Genomic DNA, 22371 nt, shown 5'->3' on the forward strand with positions numbered 1-22371 from the left:
GATGGAAACTGAACAAGGAGAGATTCAACCTGGAAACAAGGAGAAATTTTTCTGACACTGAGAGCAATCAACCAATGGAAGTTGCCTTCGGAAGTTGTGGGAGCTTCATCACTGGAAGCTTTCAAGAAGAGACTGGACTGCCATCTGTCAAAAATGGTGTAGGGTCTCGTGCTTGGGTGGGAGGGTTGGATGTAGGGTTGACCTACAAGGTTCCTTCCAACTCTGTTAATTTGTTAATCTGATTTAATGCAGCTCCCAAGGTTTTAGGACATTGCAGCAGCATCAGGCCAGATGCTCCAGGGGAGCTAGCTTGTTAAAATATTTAAATTAATAGCTGTGAAGGGTTAGGTAGACGATGAGTAAGAATACACAGTTATAGGGAATTGGTTGAAGAGAGCTGCCTGAGGCAATCTGAGATGAGATTGGTTGCTGTGAGTGTAAAGGGGGAGTTTCCTTGTTTCCCGCCTTTTTTCCTCAGAGTGTGTTGTCTGTAATTTACCTCATGATGTTCCTGCTGTGTTGATTTACCTGATGATGCTCCTATCTAGTTTACTGTATATATAGTTGTAATAGATAGCTGGATTTATTTAAAACTACACGTTTGTGTCAGCATCTGGGACTCCATTTGGAACCCGGCTATGCAATTCCCTGACAGTTTATGGCCCCAGAAGTGCCAGAAGTAAAGTTTTTCTGAGGTAAAAATTTCTTTGTGAGCCTGAAGGAGGTTGAGGATGATTGGCCTGTAAAGGCAGCACAATGCCATGGGAGGAGGATTTCCTGTAGTTGGCTTTTTTTTTTTTGATTTTTTTTTTTTTGACACACCACTACCCACATACAATGTATCTTTTCTGAACAAAATAGCCAGGTATATGATCACATCCAGTTCAATTTTTCCCCATACCTCTTATATGCTTTTATCAATATATTTTCCTTCCCCTTTTTTTAATTTTCCTATTTTCATTTCTCTTTAAAAAAAATTCTAGTCTAACCCTCTGTCCCAAATTTTAATCTTTAATCAATCTCTTTTTTTATTTTTTTTGTTCCCCCCCTTTGTCTTTTCCCATTTATGTTAAAACCTTATATTCCCATTTACTAATTTCTTTCTTTTCATCCTCCATAGCATCAGCATCAATCATCTCTTTATATTTCAATAGACATTTTAAAATTGTTATTCTTAATCTTATAAAGAAAATAAAAAAAACAGGCAAGCATTTCCATTATTTCAAAAAATCTAATATTTATATATTCTCATCTCATTAATATTTCAATCTTAATCAATTTTGATTCCCTTTTTATTTTTTCTTAAAATTCCTTGCTTTCTTTGCTTGTCCTATAGTTCTATCAATTCTCCTTTTTTCCTCTTCCCCCATTTTTTGTTTCTCTCTGTTAGTCCCTATATAATCCTTTGTATTTTTACTTCATGAGTTCTTTGTTTGCTGTCAGTTCTGGAACAGCTCTTGTTTTTTCTGGATCTTATTCTCCATCCGGTCTTGTAATTATTTCTTTTATTTCTTGCTTAAAAATCATATGCATGTTTCTCTTCATTTCAATTATTCTTTGTGTCATTTTTTAGAGTTGTAGTTCTTGTTCTTATCAAAGTCAAAAAGTTTATTGACAAAATCCTCCCTTTCGGTTCTCACCAGCCTTATCACTGCCATAGAGAAATTTTCAACAATAGCCGCAAATCCTTGTAATTTTCTCTTCTGCCTTTAGGTGTCACTTTAAAATCCACAGTTCCAATCCACAATTAGCGAAGGTATCCATTTTGTTTCCTTTGCTTAGAACTGTGCCTTGTTTTGTTTTTGTTTTTTTATTTTTTCCAATTAGTCCCATTTAAAATCCGTATCCAAATTTACTTAATTCCAATCCATAGAGGAAAAAGAAAATCAGAGATATTCCATCATATTACGGTTTTAAATCCTCGATTTTTTCCTTTTTGTCATCTTTAACCAGTTTTAAAAGTTTCCAAATTGTCCAGATTTCCGGCTTTAATTAAGGGCTCCATTTTTTTCTTTTTTGTTTGAGGGGTCTCTACTTCAATTTTAAAAATCAAATTTCTTTCAGGTCTTTGGGTACTGCTTCCGTTTCTTTTCTTTTGTTATGTTTATAGTCCTTCTCAGTTTAGCTGCTATTTCATATACAAAAATATTTTTTTTTGCAAATGTCAAATTTAGAGTGCTTTTTTGTGAGTTGGTATTCACTCACCCGGCTTCAATATTTCATCCAATTCACCGCTCCTACTTCACTCCTGCACAGTCTTATGTGGCCATCCTGACTTTGGCAGCTTGTAATGGCTGCTTCTCCTCATCGCTAGGTTGAAGGCGAAATGCTGGTGCTGCAGGGAACTTGCAACTTCCCTCTTTGCTCTGGCTGGTGCCTTCTTTCTTCGCTGTCCCTAAAGGACAGCTATGGTCTGTTACGGACCCCCATATCGATGGGAATTTCGACGCTCCCTCGGAGCTCCCGGGGTTCGTGACCATCTCATCGCGACGCTGGCCACACCTTCCTTTCCTGTAGTTCTTAAAGGAGATGAATTATCTCTCAGGGAGCATAAAGATGGAAATGTTTCTGTAAAGGGAGGATTTGTGGACAGTTGTAAGCATCCTCCAGCGGATTTCAATGCGGAGTGGCAAAGGCAAAATAAGAAAGCACTAGCCAGCATCATTTTGTGCTTGGAAGATAGGTAATACATGCGCATGAACTTATATTTGCTAAAGAATGCTAGCTGGCCTCACACAGAATTTATGTAAGAGAAATGGCAAGTAGCAAAATAACTCTCACCAGAAAACTTTAGAGCAAGGCTGAAGTCTGGAGAAAGTGTGTCAAATCACCTCCAGTTTATGAGGAAAATATTCCTTGAATTAGAAGAGCGAGGAATGGTGTTTTTAAAATTATACAAAATGTATGTTGTACTTAGTTCCCTTGATGATGTTTTGGACTTGTTAGTAATAAGTCTTGAGTTAAGGAACAAGTGTGATTTAACTATGACTTAGGAAACTGGGAGGCTTTTAGAAGAACAGAAAAGACTAGAGATAGGCAATAGTAATTTGCAACTCAGTCAGAAAAGAACTCCATTCCAGAGAGATAATATGGTGGAAGAGAAAGTCTGTATAGTAAAACACTGCTTTGCATGTGGATCTGCTCAGCATATCCAGAAAATTGCCTAGTAAAATTAAAAAATACAAGCAGGCGAAGGCACAACTGAAAAAGGAAGACACACAGATTTCTGTGGTGACAGCAACCAGCAAAACACTAAAGACATTTGACTGTTTGACAGTGGGGCAAGTGAGAATTTTGTAAATAACCCAAAACTTTTTTCTACTCTAAGACCAGCTGCCCAGGAATTTGTAAGTCTGGCAAATGCTACCCATTCTTTTGTACAGGGGCAAGGAACAGTATATATATCATGTATTGCAGGGGTGAAATGCTGCCGGTTCGGACCAGCTCACCCGATCCGGTAGTGATGGCAGCTGCCGGTTTGGAGAACCGGTGGCAAAAATCCCTGGCCCCGCCTCCCCCTGCCTCTGCTGAGCCGCACCATCAGCAGAGGTTGTTTTTTTTAATTTTAAAAGCAGTTTTTCTTCAGCCGAAAACATGCCTTTAAAAGTAAAAAAAAGCCTTTGAGGATCCCGCGGCTCAATTGAGATCAGCAGAGCCTTTAAACTCTTTAAAAAAAAAAAAGTTTTAAAAGGCTCCTCTGGCGATCTCACCTGAGTTCCTCATCAGCAAAACCTTAAAAAACATGTTTTCTACAAGCTCTTCAGCTAGGAGCTTGTAGAAAACTTCCTTTTAAGAGCTTCTAAGGCACTTACCTGATTACTGATCTAACGCATGGCTTTCCGAGCCCGAAAGGAGCAGTTTCAGCACAGGCAGAATCAGTTGCTAGCTAATCTATTTCCTCAGTGAGCAACTAATCTGCCTTTTTTGCTGGCTGAGGAACTCTGGGAATTGAAGTCCACAAACCTTAAAGTTACTAAGGTTGGAGACTCCTGATCTAAAAAATATAAATAAAATAAAATAAAATAAAATAAAATAATAAAATATTTGTGCAGCTTTCTGAGATTTGGTGTGTTTCTGTAGTGTTTCACTCTAACTACACAAACACACAAAATCTCAAAAAGCTGTATGTGGCATTTTGTGTGTGTATATGTGTGTGTGTGTCAGTTGTGTTGTGTTGTGTGTGTGTGTGTAAAGTGTGAAAGTTGGTTTTTGGTACCTCTTATTGTTTTTTATACTTTGTTTATTATTTTTATTATTTATTGTTATTGGCCATGCCCACCCAGTCATCTGACCACCAAGCCATGCCCACCAATTAAGCCACGCCCACAGAACTGGTAGGGAAAATTTTTAGATTTCACCCCGATGTATTGGTAAGTTGTTTGATAAGGTTTTATGTGTACCAGAGTTAGGTCACAATGTCAAGGTTCCAAGTAATACATCCCATTGAATAAGAACTCCAGGGCAGACAAATTCCTCAAGGAACATTTTATTGGGACATATAGCAATAGCACTTAGACTTATATACTGCTTCACTATACTTTTACAGCCCTCTCTAAGTGGTTTACAGAGTCAACATATTGCCCCCAACAATCTGGGACCTCATTTTACTGACCTTGGAAGCAGGAGTGAAATCTAAATTTTTTGCTACCAGTTCTGTGGGCGTGGCTTGGTGGGTGTGGCTTGATGGAGTCATGTGACTGGGTGGGCATGGCTATGTAACCATGTGACTGGGGGATCAAAAAACAGAAACTCACAATGTTCTGCTGGAGCAGGTTTGGACTAGATGACCTCCAGGTCCCTTCCAGCCCTGGATTATCTTCTGAAGCTGCATCTGGTGCCAGATTTGTACTCCTTCCTTCCTCTCTTCCTTCCTTCCTTGCCTCCCTCCCTCCTTTCTCTCTCTCTCTCTCTCTCAAAAACGAACCCCTCCACACACTTCGTTTTTCCTCCCAGCCTACTTGAAGCCTGCTAGCCAAACCAAAAAAAAGGGGGGGGAGTCCTGCTAGCCAAACCAAAAAATGGGGGTGGGGAGTCCGTTTTTCCTCCCAGCAGGCTTCCCTGAAGCTTCAGGGAAGCCTGCTGGGAGGAAAAATGGATTCCCCACTCCGTTTTTTGGCTAGCACCCAGCTGAGCCATGCGATCATCAGAGGGTTTTTTTTTACTTTTAAAAGCATTTTTTCAGCCGAAGAAAAAATGCTTTTAAAAGTAAAAAAAACCCCTCTGATGATCGCGCAGCTCAGCTGGGCATTGGGGGTGGGCAGGAATTTTTGCTACCGATTCTCTGAACCATCTGCCGCCATCGCTACCGGATCAGGCGATCCAGTCCAAACTGGGAGCATTTCACCCCTGCTTAAAAGGCTGAGTCAACCTTGAGCCGGTGAGACCCGAATTGCCAAACTGCTGGCAGCTGGTGATTAGCAGAAATAGCCTGCAGTACAGCATTCTAACCACTCTACCACCCAGGGGTGGTTCCAATTTTTTTTAATACCGGTTCTGTGGGCATGGCTTGTTTGGTGGGCATGACTTGTCAGTCATGTGACTGGGCAGGCATGGCTTGGTGGGCATGTGACTGGGCGGGCATGGCTTGGTGGTCATATGACTGTGTGGGCATGGCTAGGTGGTCACGATCCTAGTTCCCCCTACAAGGATTTCCCCATCCGGACCTTTTGCAATCCCCCAAAGGATCAAAGGAAACCAGATTCCATACAGCTCTGAACCCTTAAGGCAAACCAAATACAAGTGGTCCTCGCTTAATGGCCGGTTGCTTAGCAAGTATTCTAATTTATATGTCTAGTTTAATGAAAAGAAGGACTAGGGGAGATATGATAGCAGTGTTCCAATATCTCAGGGGTTGCCACAAAAAGAGGGAGTCAAGCTGTTTTCCAAAGCACCTGAGGGTAGAATAAGAAGAAATGGGTGGAAACTAATGAAAAAGCATCTTAGAACTAAGGAGAAATTTCCTGACAGTTGGAACAATTAATCAGTGGAACAACTTGCCTCCAGAAGTTGTGAATGCTCCAACACTGGAAATTTTTAAGAAGAGGTTGGATAACCATTTGTCTGAAGTGGTGTAGGATTTTATGCTTTTAAAAAGTTAATAAAGTTTAAGAAAAAAAACAAAGCTATAGTAGAAATAGATTTAGAATAGAATAGAATAACAGAGTTGGAAGGGACCTTGGAGGTCTTCTAGTCCAACCCCCTGCTTAGGCAGGAAATCCTAATCTGTCATTTATGGTTCTGTTTTTCATAACTTGAGTCATGTTTTCTTTTTGGGTGAAAAAACATGCAAAGTTATCTTCTTTCTACCTTCTCTCCCATTCTTATACTCCTGTGAATTAATGAGATTTGTCTGAGTCTCTCCTAAATAGGATCTGTCTGCTGCAGACTTGAGAGATGTTTTCCCCTCATCTCTTTAGTAATGGAATTTGCATATCTCCCAAGACATTTTCTGTGCCTGTGCACTGAGGGCATCTGGGCATAGGATAAGGGTGGGTGCTGGGCTAGGAGCAGGGAGATACAGGTTGTGTTCTCCACTCAGTCATGAAATTGATTATCCATAATCAATGATTATCCATACAGACCACTGAGTTACATTCACTAGCAAACCTCTGAGACGCTCCTGCACCCCAATAGTTGTATAGACTGGTTAAAGTTTTGTAAGTAAACATTAACAACAAGCTAAATTGGGCCTGTGTAGGCACAGAGGGAAGAATCAAGACAGAAATTTCTGGACTGGTGGATCAAAGTGTTTACATTGCCTGACCACCATATCTCACAGAGAGCATCGCTACTATGCTGACCTTGTAGGCAGAGATAAATTATGAGATTATGGGATTATCCCAAATGGGATTATCAAAAATATTCCAACATCATCCTGTACTCTACAGGGTGCCTGCCTGTTTCTATATGTTTGTAATATAGTTCACCAACGGTATATACTGTAGGCTGCGGTTCTGCTTTAGGTCAGTGTTGCTCAGCAAGCTGCCAATGCTATGCTGGAATCCAGTGTGTTCACTGATTGTTTGCATGCTTAATATATGTTGAATGTTCTAAGTGATTTTGCTGCTTCAGATGAGTCATTTTTTGACCACAATATTCTCTTCCTTTATGCTTTTCCCTTCTCTTTCTCTTCCTCCCCATTGACAGCCAGGGAGTAGTCAGGTTGCTCTTGTTGAGATGTTTATAATGTCCATAGGTTGTGTGTGTGTGTGTGAGAGAGAGAGAGAGAGACAGAGAGAATGAGACAGAGAGAACACACTGAAGAAGGAAATAACAATTTGTGTGTTGCTGTCAGGAAACCTGTAGTGACTAATTCATTAACTTACCAGGCATTGAGTACCACTCCAAAGATACTTGAGTTAACTTTTTCTGCAGCATAATTGATGTCCTTCTAACTTGCTTGTTGTTCTAGCAGGCTCCCACCATCAGGCAGCAAGCAATGAAAAGCATGGTCTGTTGGTCTTGTCTCATTCCTTGGCATCCCACCTGGCCCAAGGAGTCCTTAAGTGGGGCTCAACTGAGAGGCTCTGGTTCAGGGGTGGGTTCTAAATTTCTTTACTATCAGTTCTGTGGCTTATTTTGTGGGTGTGGCTTGATGGTGACAGTGGATGTGGCTTGATGGTGACTGGGTGTGGCTTGATGGTCACGTGACTGGGTAGGCATGGCTAACTCAATGTCACTCACATCAAGGGGTGCCTCTCCTGGCCCCTCCCCTCCCAGCCATTCCTTGTCACACACAGCCTCAATGTATCTAGAGTTCTGCAAAAATGTTGTTCACCTTTTTTCAACTTTATTATCTACATACTATAGATCAGGGGTCTCCAACCTTGGCCACTTTAAGACTTGTGGACTTCAACTCCCAGAATTCCTCAGCCAGCTTTGCTGTCTTAAAGTGGCCAAGATTGGAGACCTCTGCTATATAGATGCACTTTCATGAACCACTGAAGGGAGGAAATGGCTCACATGCTTTGCCCAAGAGTGTGATAGGCAACAGGTTTTTAAGGGGCTGCCAAAAAGAAGGGTGGGGGCAATGTATTTTCCAAAGCACCAGAAAGCAAAACAAGAAGCAATGGATGAAAACTGAACAGAGAAGCAACCTAAAACTAAGGAGAAACTTCCTGACAGTGTGAACCAATATAGGTTTCGGTCATAATTTCACATATAAAATAGCCAATCGTGTAATACAACCTGCATATTGTTCAAAACAGTCATTAGTATTATGGCTGATGTTTGACAGCAAGCCTAAAATCCCCATTCCCTCCCAGCTCCAGGGGAAGGTTACTTCAAAATCCTCATTCCCTCCCTACCCCACTAATCTCTCTGGGAGAGAATCAAACTCCCCCCTCTTCATTTCCCAAATAAAATATTACTCATAAGAAAACACTCCCACATAAGCAAGGAAAAAATAAAGCTGCTAATAAGGAGCCTGCCTGGAATTCCACAATCCTGCCAGCTGCATAAAGGAAACTTTGTAAGCAGAAAACAGCTACTGGTGCTTAGAGATCATATAGAAAGTGGAAGCTGGAAGTTCGGCTCCATTTACAAGCAGGCAGAAAACTCATTCAAAACAGGGTATTTCACAATGGAAATCACCCAAACCTTTTTAGAAACACAAAGCCCATGTTGCACAAACCCCAAAACTTCAAAAACATAGAACCATATAAGAATTCCTCCTCTTATCCAGTTTGTTGTTCAGCAGATCCAGAAAGGAACTGCTTCTGCAAGTAAAAAACTTCCAGCAGCTGAGTCAATTTAAAGCGACGCGGTTTTTTCTCCCCCTTCTTCTTTTTCTGGCTGAGAAGCGATCTCCTGGCTGAGAAGGGAGTCCTGATTTTTTCATTCAAGCCGATCTATTGGGAGGCTTCTTGGCTTCTCAATTTAAAGCGAAGGTGTCTTGGGGTTTTTTTTCCTCTTCTTTGTCAAGTAAGTCCTGATTTTTTTCCTTTTAGCCGATCAGCTGGGAGTCGGGAGGCAGCAATAGATTGGGGGGCGGGGGGCAGGCTGAGGTGGCATTTACCGGTTCTCTGAACTACTCAAAATGTTTACTACCGGTTCGCAAGAACCGGGGAGAACCGGTAGCAACCCACCACTGTTCTGGTTATTGCTTTCAACCTGTATTAGCTGTATGTGTCTTTTAAGCTTTTTAGCTTTGACTTAATGGAGACTTTTTTGTATGCAAGTTACAGAAGCAGAGGGCATTTAGCATGGGTGTGCTTGGAAGCATCTCTGGCCAGCATGAAAGAAGTTGGCTCCCTTTGAGCCTCTGACCCACTGAACCTCCCAGGTCTTAAATCCTTGGGAGCCACAAGAAATCAGTCTTAAATGTTTAGGATGTAGAAAGGTTTTGATCTCCACTGAGTCACCCCTAAGAAAGTGCAGAAATCTATACATCAGCGTTCTCCAAACTAGTCCCCTCTTTGTCTTTTACCCAAGCTGTTTGGGAATAATAAGGCTGAAATCTAACTCCTGTGGAGATTGGGAAGGCAATTATCCCTTCTAATGAGATTTAGGCTCTGCAAGAATGCAGATAGAAGGATAATATTTTAGAAGGAGAGTGGATGTTTTCAGTTTATTGTTCAATGTTTCATTCTATTGATAGGATGAAGCTGCACATCATTAGTGGCTGTGCACACAAATAAGACATTAATAAATGCTCCAACACTGGAAATTTTTAAGAAAATGTTGGATAACCATCTGACTGAGATGGTGTAGGGTTTCCTGCCTGGGCAGGGGGTTGGACTAGAAGGCCTCCAAGGTCCCTTCCAACTCTGTTGTTATATTATATTATAAATGTTTATGGGACATCTCCTTAATCTTGAGAAGCTAAGTAAGTCAAGCTTCACTCTTCAAGCTTCGCTAAGTTTCAAAAGTAGGTTTTGGGGAGTTATCCTGCACCCCGACTTCCCTCCAGTTTCCTTAGTAAGGTTTTTGGAAGTGGATTCCCCCTTTCCTAGGCCTGAGAGGAGGGACAGGCCAAGATCTTAGAGATGGCTTTGTGCCTAAAGCAGGACCAGAACTGAGCATCTCTCAGGCTCTTGGCTGGTGACTAAGCGACTGGGCCTTCTCCCTTCCCACAAAATCTATCCATTCGGCTGTTCCTGTTACTCCAGCCCCAAATTCAAGGCTGCAGTTTTCAAGATCCAGTATCCTCCAAAGAACACATACTTTACACCTTTCAATCTGAGCTTCAAAGTTTGATTCTGAGGAAATGGACTGTTCGTCTAAGTGAGGATTTAAGGCTTTTGATCTCGCCCTGTAAACCATCCCCTCTGACTCTCAGGTTGGCTTTATTTAATTTTGCTCGATATTTTTATATAGCCCTGTAAGGGATCCAGAGGCTTTGGGATCATTGCAAGGGTTTCCAGCTCCTAACCATAATAAGGTGAGACATGATAAAGATGTGCACTAAAATATGACCCCAAGGAAAGAAAAAAGGAAAAATTATTAAATATAATTTTACTATTTTAAAGTTTAAAATTTTTGCACATTAAATTCAAAGTCGCTTGGAGCTTGAGACTCAAGCCGAGAGTTTCTTGGTTTGCCTTGACTTGTCCAGGTTGTTTTGTGTCCTTTCTACAAAGGGATCACACACAACATGACCTACTAATAAAATTGTAACCTGTCTTTTTGAATTGTGTTGGTGAAATACACAATCTTGAAGTTCTTTGGTGACTTCTAATCGCAGCAAAATCAGGATCATTCATCTGCATAGCTAAAGTATCACTTTCGCTGCTACAAATAATGTCCCTCTCTTTATTTGAAGGCCCTTTTGAAAAGAATTAAGGAGTCCTGCAATAGAATTGAAAGAACAGAAAACGTCTCCCATGTGTTGAGGAGAGCTTTTCGTTACCTTGTACCCAATGTTTACAGAAATGCTGACAGTTTCCTTCCTTTTTCTTTTTCAAAAGCTATTTATCATTCTTATGCAATGCTGTTTTAGATATGAAACATTATCTACTGTACAATCTGCTATTTCCTTAATATGAGGAGCCATAATATCTAACTAGTATGAATGCTCCTATCCTGAAGAGATGCCGAAGAGATGGGGAATTCTGGGACTGAAATACTCAGGACACACAGGGAGAGGGAGGCTGAGACTCTCACAGGGCATTTCTATTGTCTATCATGATAAAAATGCAAAGAACACTCCCAGAAAGTTTACAGAATTGCATAATTTCTGCAAAAATAAATATCCAGCAACTTCTGCTGCTGATGGCCAGACAGCCATTACCAAACTAATATGTTCCATTTTTTAAATCTCCTCCTTTCTGCCTAATACCAAGACATATTTGCCTACAAAAAATTGGGCAAATTCTTTGTAGTTCAATTAAATAGTCAATTTCTCAGCTGGATTTAAATGGGACATTTGAAATGAAATTCAAGCTTTCTCTACACTCATCATTTTGGGCGTCAGGTGGATTTTCTTGTGTGCAATAAGGGTGGAATGTTTCCTGAAGCACTGTCCGCACTTGGGGCACTTAAATGGTTTCTCCCCTATGTGTATAAGCACATGATTTATAAGATTAGACTTATTACTGAAATCTTTCCCACAGTCTGGACACTCGTATGGTTTCTCTCCTGTGTGAGTCCTCCGGTGTCTCACCAGGCTGAAATTCTGACTGAAATTTTTCCCACAATCAGGACATTTAAAGGGTTTTTCTCCTGTGTGAATCCTCTGGTGTCTCACAAGGTGGGAATTAGTAATGAAACTTTTCCCACAATCAGAACATTCAATGGGTTTCTCTCCTGTGTGAGTCCTCTGGTGTTTCACCAGTTTGGAATTCTTACTGAAACTTTTCTCACAATCAGGACATTTAAAGGGTTTCTCTCCTGTGTGAATCCTCTGGTGTCTCACAAGGTGGGAATTAGTAATGAAACTTTTCCCACAATCAGAACATTCAAAGGGTTTCTCTCCTGTGTGAGTCCTCTGGTGTGTTACCAGGTTGGAATTGATACCGAAACTTTTCCCACAATCGGGACATTCAAAGGGTTTCTCTCCTGTATGAGTCCTCTGGTGTCTCACCAGGCTGGAATTCTGACTGAAATTTTTCCCACAATCAGGACATTCAAAGGGTTTCTCTCCTGTGTGAGTCCTCTGGTGTGTTACCAGGCTGGAATTGATACTAAAACTTTTCCCACAATCGGGACATTCAAAGGGTTTCTCTCCTGTGTGAGTCCTTCGGTGTCTCACCAGGCTGGAATTCTGACTGAAATTTTTCCCACAATCAGAACATTCAAAGGGTTTCTCTCCTGTGTGAGTCCTCTGGTGTGGAATGAGGTGGGAACTGTGACTGAACCTTTTTCTACAATCAGGACATTCAAATGTTTTCTCTCCTGTGTGAGTCCTCTGGTGTTTCACCAGGTTGGAATTCTGACTGAAACTTTTCCCACAGATAGGGCATTCAAAAGGTTTCTCTCCTGTGTGAGTCCTCTGGTGTTTCACCAGGTCAGAATTACAACTGAAACTTTTCCCACAATCAGGACATTCAAAGGGTTTCTCTCCTGTGTGAGTCCTCTGGTGTTTCACCAGGTTGGAATTCTCACTGAAACTTTTCCCGCAATCAGGACATTCAAAGGGTTTTTCTCCTGTGTGTGTCCTGCGGTGTTTCACAAGGTGGGAATTCTGACTGAAACTTTTCCCACAATCAGGACATTTGAATGGTTTTTCTTCTGTGTGAGTCCTGTGGTGTATCACCAGACTGGAATTGTGGCTGAAATGTTTTTCACAATCAGGACATTGAAAGAGTTTCTCTCCTGTGTGAGTCCTCTGGTGTCTCATGAGGTGGGAATTTCTACTGAAACTTTCACACAGTCTGGACATTCCTACATGGTGAGTCCTTTGATGTATCACCACATTGCCATGCTCACTAAAGTATTTACCACATTGGGAGAACTTTTATGATTTCTCTCCTGTGTGGGTTTTTTCATGTAGCACAAGGGAGCTGTTCTGCCTAAAGATTTTGCCAAATTCAGAGTATTTGTATGGCTTTTCTCCAGAATGGATCCTCTCAGGTATAATCAGCTGTGATTTGCAAGTTTTATCTTTCCCACAAATAGGCATATCTATTGAGTTTTTCCACAACTGATATTCCTGAGGTGGTCAAAAATTTGGATGATCCCTTGTTTAGTTGTGCTTTGATTCAAGCCGTTTAATTCCTCCTAGAGCGAGGTCTACATTACTGTCCGCCATATGTGGTTTTCCAAATGACATTTTCCTCTCCATTAACTTCCAGATATTTCCCTCTTTTACTGAATAAAAATATTCTCCCTTGACTTTTCATGTGATGTATCCTTGAGTTCCGTATGCTCTACTTATTCCAGCTTGTCATCTTTCTTAATTTTTTCTGTCAGCTGCTGGAGAAGGAGAGTTGTGTCGGTTTCTGAAGGAAATGGAAAACATTTTGATGTCTTGCTCTTCTTTCCTTTTTTAACATTGCTTGTTATTTTCAACTGTCCAGATACTCTTATTGCCATATATCTACAAAATTCAAAGAAAAGTTTAATTTTAATTGTGCATAAATGGTTGCAGAAGATGTGCGAAAAAGCAAATATATATATGTATATATGTAGGTCTTGGTAAATTCGGGTTTTTTCCCATGTAAGGTTGAGAGTATCTTGGCGACGTTTCGATGAGGTCTCACTCATCATCTTCAGGCTGGTGCTTTCGGCTTTGTGCTTGTGCGAGCAAAGCATGATCGGAGCTGCCATCTCTCTATAAATACTGGTGTGGAGGTGGGGAGTGTTGCTGTAAGCGGGTTGGTTGCATCTTGATTGGTAGATGGAGTGGGTGTTTGCAGATTAGTCGGCTGTTTCCTAGCATCACACCAAGGCCACAACACCAAAGCTCAGGATGTTACAACATAACCTACCACACAGGATGTTACAGCACAAGACTCAGGAGGTCACATTCCCAGAACTCAGGACATTTCTAGGAAGCCCATTACCACTACAGGAGGTCACATTCCCAGAATTCAGGATGTTTCCAGGAACCCAGGTCGTTACAACACAAAAGACTAATGGGCACACAACTAGGTCCACACCCACACAGGATGCTACAAAACAGCCGACTAATCTGCAAACACACACTCCATCCACTCCACCCAACACCAATCAAGATGCAAACACACAGCCAACCGACCCGCTTACAGCAATACTCCCCACCTCCCCACCAGTATTTATAGAGAGACAGCAGCTCCGACCACACTTTGCTTGCACAAGCACAAAGTCGAAAACACCAGCCTGAAGTTGATGAGTGAGACCTCGTCGAAACGTCGCCAAGATACTCTCAACCTTACACAGGAAAAGACCTGAATATACCAAGACCTACATACCTATACCCGTGAAAACCTACGAATATATATATACATATATATATATATATATATATATATATATATATATATATATATATATATATATATATATATATATAGGTCTTTGGTTATGCGGGTTTTCTCCCGCGTAAAATTGAAGGTGTCTTGGCGACGTTTCGACGAGGGCTCACTCATCATCTTCAGGCTGGTGCTTTCGGCTTTGTGCTTGTGCGAGCAAAGCATGATCGAGCTGCCATCTCTCTATAAATACTGGTGTGGAGGTGGGGAGTGTTGCTGTAAGCGGGTTGGTTGCATCTTGATTGGTAGATGGAGTGGGTGTTTGCAGATTAGTCGGCTGTTTCCTAGCATCACACCAAGGCCACAACACCAAAGCTCAGGATGTTACAACATAACCTACCACACAGGATGTTACAGCACAAGACTCAGGAGGTCACATTCCCAGAACTCAGGACATTTCTAGGAAGCCCATTACCACTACAGGAGGTCACATTCCCAGAATTCAGGATGTTTCCAGGAACCCAGGTCGTTACAACACAAAAGACTAATGGGCACACAACTAGGTCCACACCCACACAGGATGCTACAAAACAGCCGACTAATCTGCAAACACACACTCCATCCACTCCACCCAACACCAATCAAGATGCAAACACACAGCCAACCGACCCGCTTACAGCAATACTCCCCACCTCCCCACCAGTATTTATAGAGAGACAGCAGCTCTGACTACGCTTTGCTTGCACAAGCACAAAGCCGAAAGCACCAGCCTGAAGATGATGAGTGAGACCTCATTGAAATGTTGCCAAGATACTCTCAACCTTACACGGGAAAAGACCTGAATATGCCAAGACCTACATACCTATACCCGTGAAAACCTACGAATATATATATACATATATATATATATATATATATATATATATATATATATATATATATATATATATATATATATATATATATATATATATATATATATATGTAGGTCTTTGGTTATTCGGGTTTTCTCCGCGTAAAATTGGAAGTGTCTTGGCGACGTTTCGATGAGGTCTCACTCATCATCTTCAGGCTTCAGCTCGTGCTTTTTTTTTTTTTTTTACATTTATACCCCCCCCTTCTCCGAAGACTCAGGGCGGCTTACAATGTATAAGGCTTCTGGGAGCAATGTGTGATTGCAGCTGTTTCTTCCTTTTTAACTGCTAGTGGGGGTTTGAACTGATTGGGTGGGAGCTTGGCTGTGCTCTGATTGGATGGGGTATTTTTTGTGCTCTGATTGGCTGGGGGTGTGTCCTGTTTAGGTGGGGGCTTGGTTGTGCTCAGATTAGTCTGAGTTGCAGGGGGATTTGAGCTGGTGAGCTGCACTGCTGCTGTTTGGCTTCGTGGTCGTGGTCGTGCTACATCTTCATAATGGGTGTCAGTCTGCTGCATGTATGAATTGGAGGGGTTTGAAATGGCTAATGTTGCAGCTGCGGTCTGGCTTCTGGTCCTTGGTTGTGCTTCCTGATCAGTGTGGGTTTGGGTCTGCTTTCTGGGTGGATGTGTGGTGGTGACATCCTGTGTGGACCTCGTGAGTGTGGGTCTGGTGTCATTCCTCGTGTTAGGGACTCGTTTGTCAATAAGGGCGGGTTTCCAAATGGCTGGTAGGCGGGAGGTGTCATCTCGTTTGTTCATGCTGTGTGGGCGTTTTTCTATCTCAATGGCTTCTCTGATTATTCTGTTGTTAAAGTGTTCAGTTTTGGCGATAGTTCTGGTCTTTTTAAAGTCAATATCATGTCCTGTGACTTTAAAGTGTTGGACCAGGGAAGAAGTTGGTTCCTCTTTTTTGAATGAGTTCTTGTGTTCTTCAATGTGTGCACTTATTCTTCTGTTGGTTTGTCCAATGTATGTGGTGGGGCAGGCGGTGCATGGGATTTCATATACTCCTTGATTTTCTAACTCAATTTTGTCTTTGGGGTTTCTTAGGATGGTGGATATTTTTCTGTTTGTGCAGAATGCTGTCTTGATGTTGTGTTTGTGGAGGATCTTGCTGATTCTGTCTGTGGTGCCTTTTATATATGGGAGGAGGGCTGCGCCGTTTTCTTGTTCTCTGTCTTGGATTTTAGTGGGGGGTTCTTTTTGGATTAGCTTGGTAATCTTATTTGTTTGAAATCCATTGGATGTTAGTACATTAGTGAGAGTGTCTAGTTCGGGTTTTAGGTGTTGTTCATCAGCTAAGCATTTTGTTCTGGAGATGAGTGTCTTGGCTACGGAGTTGATCTGTGCTGGGTGGTGGTGTGAGAGTGCGTGCAGATAGCGGTTTGTGTGTGTTTTCTTCTGGTAGATGGTGTGTCCTAGGGAGCCATTGGGTTTTCTGTAGACTAAGAAACCCCAAAGACAAAATTGAGTTAGAAAATCAAGGAGTATATGAAATCCCATGCACCGCCTGCCCCACCACATACATTGGACAAACCAACAGAAGAATAAGTGCACGCATTGAAGAACACAAGAACTCATTCAAAAAAGAGGAACCAACTTCTTCCCTGGTCCAACACTTTAAAGTCACAGGACATGATATTGACTTTAAAAAGACCAGAACTATCGCCAAAACTGAACACTTTAACAACAGAATAATCAGAGAAGCCATTGAGATAGAAAAACGCCCACACAGCATGAACAAACGAGATGACACCTCCCGCCTACCAGCCATTTGGAAACCCGCCCTTATTGACAAACGAGTCCCTAACACGAGGAATGACACCAGACCCACACTCACAAGGTCCACACAGGATGTCACCACCGCACATCCACCCAGAAAGCAGACCCAAACCCACACTGATCATGAAGCACGACCAAGGACCAGAAGCCAGACCGCAGCTGCAACATTAGCCATTTCAAACCCCTCCAATCCAATCATGCAGCAGACTGACACCCACTATGAAGATGTAGCACGACCACAAAGCCAAACAACAGCTATGCAGCTCACCAGCTCAAATCCCCCTGCAGCACAGACTAGACTGAGCACAACCAAGCCCCCCCAACACAGGACACACCCCCAGCCAATCAGAACACAGAAAAACCCCCATCCATTCAGAGCACAGCCAAGCTCCCACCCAATCAGTTCAAACCCCCACTAGCAGTTAAAAGGAAGAAACAGCTGCGATCACACATTGCTCCCAGAAGCACGAAGCTGAAGCCTGAAGATGACGAATGAGACTTCGTCGAAACGTCGCCAAGACACTTCCAATTTTACACGGGAGAAAACCCGAACAACCAAAGACCTATATACAAACACCCGTGAAAACCTCAGAAAACATATATATATATATATATATATATAAAACCTTTTGTCAGCCTCCGCTTATTACTTTAAGTGTTTAATTACTTAGTAGTGTGCCTAACTGTTTTATTACTTTGTGAAGTGTTTTATTGCTACTTTGCTGTCATGCAAGATTAATGGGGTTGTGGCTCTTTAAGCTGCGGCTGTCATTGAGGGGGAGGATACAGAAGGAATTCAATCCATAAATCACGTGCGCTGCAATCAACGCTCTATGCATACCAAACAGAAGAATAACACCGGAAGAAGAATGCCACGTGGCCCATGAACGAAAAGACGTTGGACTAAATCTGTTTAACCTCTGGAGGGAGGAGGGATGAATGAGGAGATATGCTTCTTTAAGTCACACCTACTCTCAGATCTTGCTTTGCTTTACTTGCAATCAGATGTACTCAGAAAAAATTACCGTTCTCTATAACCTTATGGAGTTGGGCTTTTATTTTCTTGGGTGCTGATCGGAGGCAAGCTGACATTAAGCAAGAGCTCACACATGTCAGCCAACCAGGAACCCACCGAGGGGGCTGATAAAAGAATAACACTGGCAAAGAGGCCAGCCCTTGAATGCGAAATGGAGAAGGAGGAGGGGACGGTTGTTGCATCGCTCACCTCCCAGCTTGAAGAGGATTCTTCGGCGTGGCTGGAGAAATTACAGATAGAGGAGACGCGAGATAAGGCCAAATGGTCTATAGGAGTGGGCAGGTTTCCAGAGCCAGGGGAGATGCCTTCAGGAGTTATAAGATGGGGAAAAAAAGAGAAACTCTCCACTTGGGAGCTGGAACAGAAAGTCAAGGACAAGCTTCAAATTGCAGAAGCAGTAAAACTGTACCGAGAGGCAATTGTACAGCAAGAGGCCCGTGAGAGGTATGAATTCCCTACCCCGATAGTCTTGAGGGAGGGGGAAGAAGAGACCATCCTAGCAGCCACTGGAGGGGCGGCCTATATTAGACAGGTTCAAGAGGAGCGAGAGCAAGAAATTTGTCTTCCTGGGCCTTCGGATTTTGATAGAGGGGGGAGGCCCTCTGCTGGCCAGATGTTGCCACGCAGAAGAAAGAAACCAAAAATTCCCCAAATTCCCGGGAAATTTGATGGTAATTCTAAGGAACTGGGATTATTCCTGGCCTTGGTGCACAACCATATGATGGACTGGGGTGAAGACTATTGGTCAGATGCAGCTCAAGTGAGGACCGTAGCCCAAGTTTTCGGAGGAAGGGCGGCCACCTGATTTGTGTCCCTCCACAATGAGGACTCCCCCCTCCTGAGAAATTATGACAACTTCATGGCTGCCCTGAGAATGAGATTTGAGGACCCTCTGGTGGAGCAGAAAGCCAAGATCCGAATGAGATCCAGCAGGCAGGGGAGGAGACCAGTGGCCGATTACAACCAAGAGTTCAGTGATCTGGTGCCTCTCATGAGGGTGGTCGGAGGTAGCTCTTTTGGATATATATATAAGGATGGCCTCAACGGCAACTTATATGCGCTGCGCAGGGCGCGAGCGTCTCCGACTACCCTGCATGGCTGGTATACCCTGGCAGCGGAAATGGAGACCGAGTTGGCCAAGGATCGCCACTGGAGTGACCGCGCCTGGAAGCAGACCCCAAGCCAGTTCCAGAAAGGGCCCCCAAAGGGCCCTGCCACAGCTGAAGGCGGGAAGCAGAAAACTACGGGCTGTTTCAGATGTGGAAAGGAAGGCCATCGAGCGGCCGACTGTCGGGCAAAGATGACGCCAAAGCCGACCCCTAGTGGCGGAAAAGGAATGGAGAAGCCAGCAACCAAGACAGGAGAGGTCGCAAAAAGGGGAGCAGATGTCATCAGAAGTGCTTCTCCCACTGAGGAGGAGCTAGGGACTCCAACCAGTTCCAATGATGCTGAGTTGACTTCCGAATCTGATGAAGATCTTCTGGTGAGTTGGAAGGGGGGCCCCCCTCACTATCCCAGTGAAACTGTTGGTCCCATTCTTGGGAATGCAGGGGGAGATGCTAGCCCTCTTAGACTCAGGGTGTACCAGGTGTGTCATCAGCCCGGAAATGGTGGAGAAAATGGAACTAAAATTAAAAAATTTGAGCAGGCCCATAGCATTTTGCCAGCTGGATGGGTCAGTGGCAGGGGGAGGACCAGCCCATTTTGTAACGGAACCCATAGAGATGATTATAGGGGACCACCAAGAAACCATAAACTTTATTGTGGCACCAGGGATGGACCAGCCGGTCCTACTGGGACTGTCGTGGCTCCGAAAATGGAACCTGCGAATAAACTGGAAGACGGGGGTGCTATGATTCCACTCTAAGACACAGAGGGTGGGGAAAAGAACCTCAAAAGACAAAGAACCCGTACCTGCTGAGCTACTAGGGTCGATGGTGAAGCGACTGGAGGTTCTACGACTTCTAGGCTCCGCCCAGGGGTTAAGCTCCTCCCACCATTCTCAGACTAATGGATCTTGTGAGAGATCAAACTTGGTACTGGAACAATACCTAAGACGTTATGTTAATTATCAACAAGATAATTAGGCTGATCTACTACCTTTTGATGAAGTGGCCTACAATAATTCTGTACATAGCAGCACTGATTTTACTCCATTCAAAGTGGCTTCTGGTCAAGAATTTGTCCCAATCCCAGAACTTTCCGAAGAAAAACCCTCTATTCCTTCACTTGCTGATTGGATCGAACAACTGCAAAGTACCTGGAAAATAACTCGCAAAGCAATAGATGATGCACATTTCTCACACAAGAAACAAGCAGATAAAAAGAGGGCCCCAGAGAAGAAGTTTCAAGTGGGAGATAAAGTTTATCTGTCCACCAAATATTTACAAACAACTCAAAAATCAAGGAAACTTGGACCTAAATATGTTGGACCTTTTCCCATTGTGAGAGTTAATCCAGTGACTGTCCAACTATCCAAAACATTGAGAAGAATTCACCTGGTTTTCCATGTTAATTTAGTGAAACCTGAACACACATCCCCAATTAGGGCCATGCCTACTACCCCCCCAGTACCAATTCTTATAGAAGGGGAACAACATTTTGAAGTAAAAGAAATCCTAGATTCTAGAAAACATAGAAATAAATTCCCATACTTAGTAGCCTGGAAACACTTTCCTTTATCCCGGGCAGAATGGGTCAACAAGGAAGATGTCTGCGCCCCCAAAAAGCTAGCACGATTCTATGAAAATAGAATAGAATAGAATAGAATTTTTATTGGCCAAGTGTGATTGGACACACAAGGAATTTGTCTTGGTGCATATGCTCTCAGTGTACATAAAAGAAAAGATACGTTCATCAAGGTACAACATTTACAACACAAGTATCCTGATAAACCTTAACTTTTCTTTTCTTCTTTTCTAGAACTAACGTCCTTTTTGCAGGAGGGCCGAATGACACCTTTTACATTAATTATGATTCATTTGACACATGGAAGAATACTGAGACCCAAGTTAAAATATCCATTCAATCATGAAATTCTCTTGTTGACTTGGGTCTATCAAAAATTCTTAGCACTGTAAAGAGTTAGTATCAAATATACCTGAAAGTGCTGGGGATAGATTATACAATTGTAGATATATGCATACAGAAAGAAATATAAATACACACACCTATAACTTTATGTATGTGGAAAATCGATGTTCTTAAGCCTGAAAAAATGTCCTATAGTGGTTACAGTCAAACATTCTAAGCTAATTTGAGAGATGTTGGGCTTTAATTGATGAAATGATGCCTAAACACTCTGCAAGTTTTAAAGGACCCCTTTAAAGCACCCATTTTGCTCATGGAAGTCCTCAGCTCCAAATAAGGGCAGAAAATACTGTTCAAACTATTCTGGTGACATCCCAAAGCCTGCCAGCCCCTTGGCAGAGCACAAATACCGGTAAATCTGAACATGGAAGAAGAGGCAGGGGAGAAGACAGGTGATCCGGATGTGCTGCACAGCTGCCTGACTCATGGGAGGCTTGCACAGTGGCACTGGCAGCAGGCAGAGGCTTGGGGGAGGCAGGAGATCATGACATCCCACTGGGATGCCTGGTCAGGCAAGCTGAGAGACAGTGGGAAGAGTGGGCGACATGTTGGTATCGCCTTTGCCTCTGCCTGTTCTGCTGCGCACTTTTCACCCAGAGGGAGACGAAGCTTCGTCTACTTGCAAAGGAGATGCTTTGAAATGGAGCTAAACATTCCGTTTCAAACCGTCCACTTTGCAAGCATCATTTGAGTTTCCATCATTTCTCTGTCCGGACGAAAAGTGTTTGATCGCCTATAGGGTGAGCAGGAATGGAGCAAATCACAGGGGGCTGTGTGCTTCAGATTTCTTTGCTCTATGCTTTCTCTGTCTCTCTTCTCAGCACTTCCTTAATGTGCTGGATCTTTGGCTTGTTTTGCTGGCAGGCTGTTAGGATTCTCTCTACTCCCCCACTTCCTTCCCACTTCCTTAGGAACAGAAAGTCACTGGTGTAATCTGGAAGGGAAGCATTGTGCTGAGCTATTGAAATATGCAGGCAGTTGTCATTCACACCTCTTTCTGCTTCCTTGGGTGTTTAATTTGGGGTTTTCCTCTGCAGTAGAAGCAGAGAGCCTCTTCAAGTGAAGGTTTCTCTGTCTCTTCTGATTTTCACCCTGGAACAAAAGAAAGTATAATTTATTGAAGGCTTCCCTGTGTGTCATCCTTGTATCATTCGCCCCAACCCCCGCCTGGAAAACTTGTCTTTCGTGAAACTGGTCCCAGGTGTGAAAACATTTGGG

General features: G+C 42.8%; 1 pseudogene; it reads right to left on the reverse strand.

Annotated features, from left to right (window-relative positions):
• The window catches only part of LOC131189615 (zinc finger protein 850-like), a 37195-nt pseudogene that overhangs the window by 11042 nt on the left and 3782 nt on the right, over positions 1-22371 (reverse strand).

The sequence above is a fragment of the Ahaetulla prasina genome, chromosome 2 (assembly GCF_028640845.1).
Source record: "Ahaetulla prasina isolate Xishuangbanna chromosome 2, ASM2864084v1, whole genome shotgun sequence".
Classification (NCBI taxonomy): Eukaryota; Metazoa; Chordata; class Lepidosauria; order Squamata; family Colubridae; genus Ahaetulla; species Ahaetulla prasina.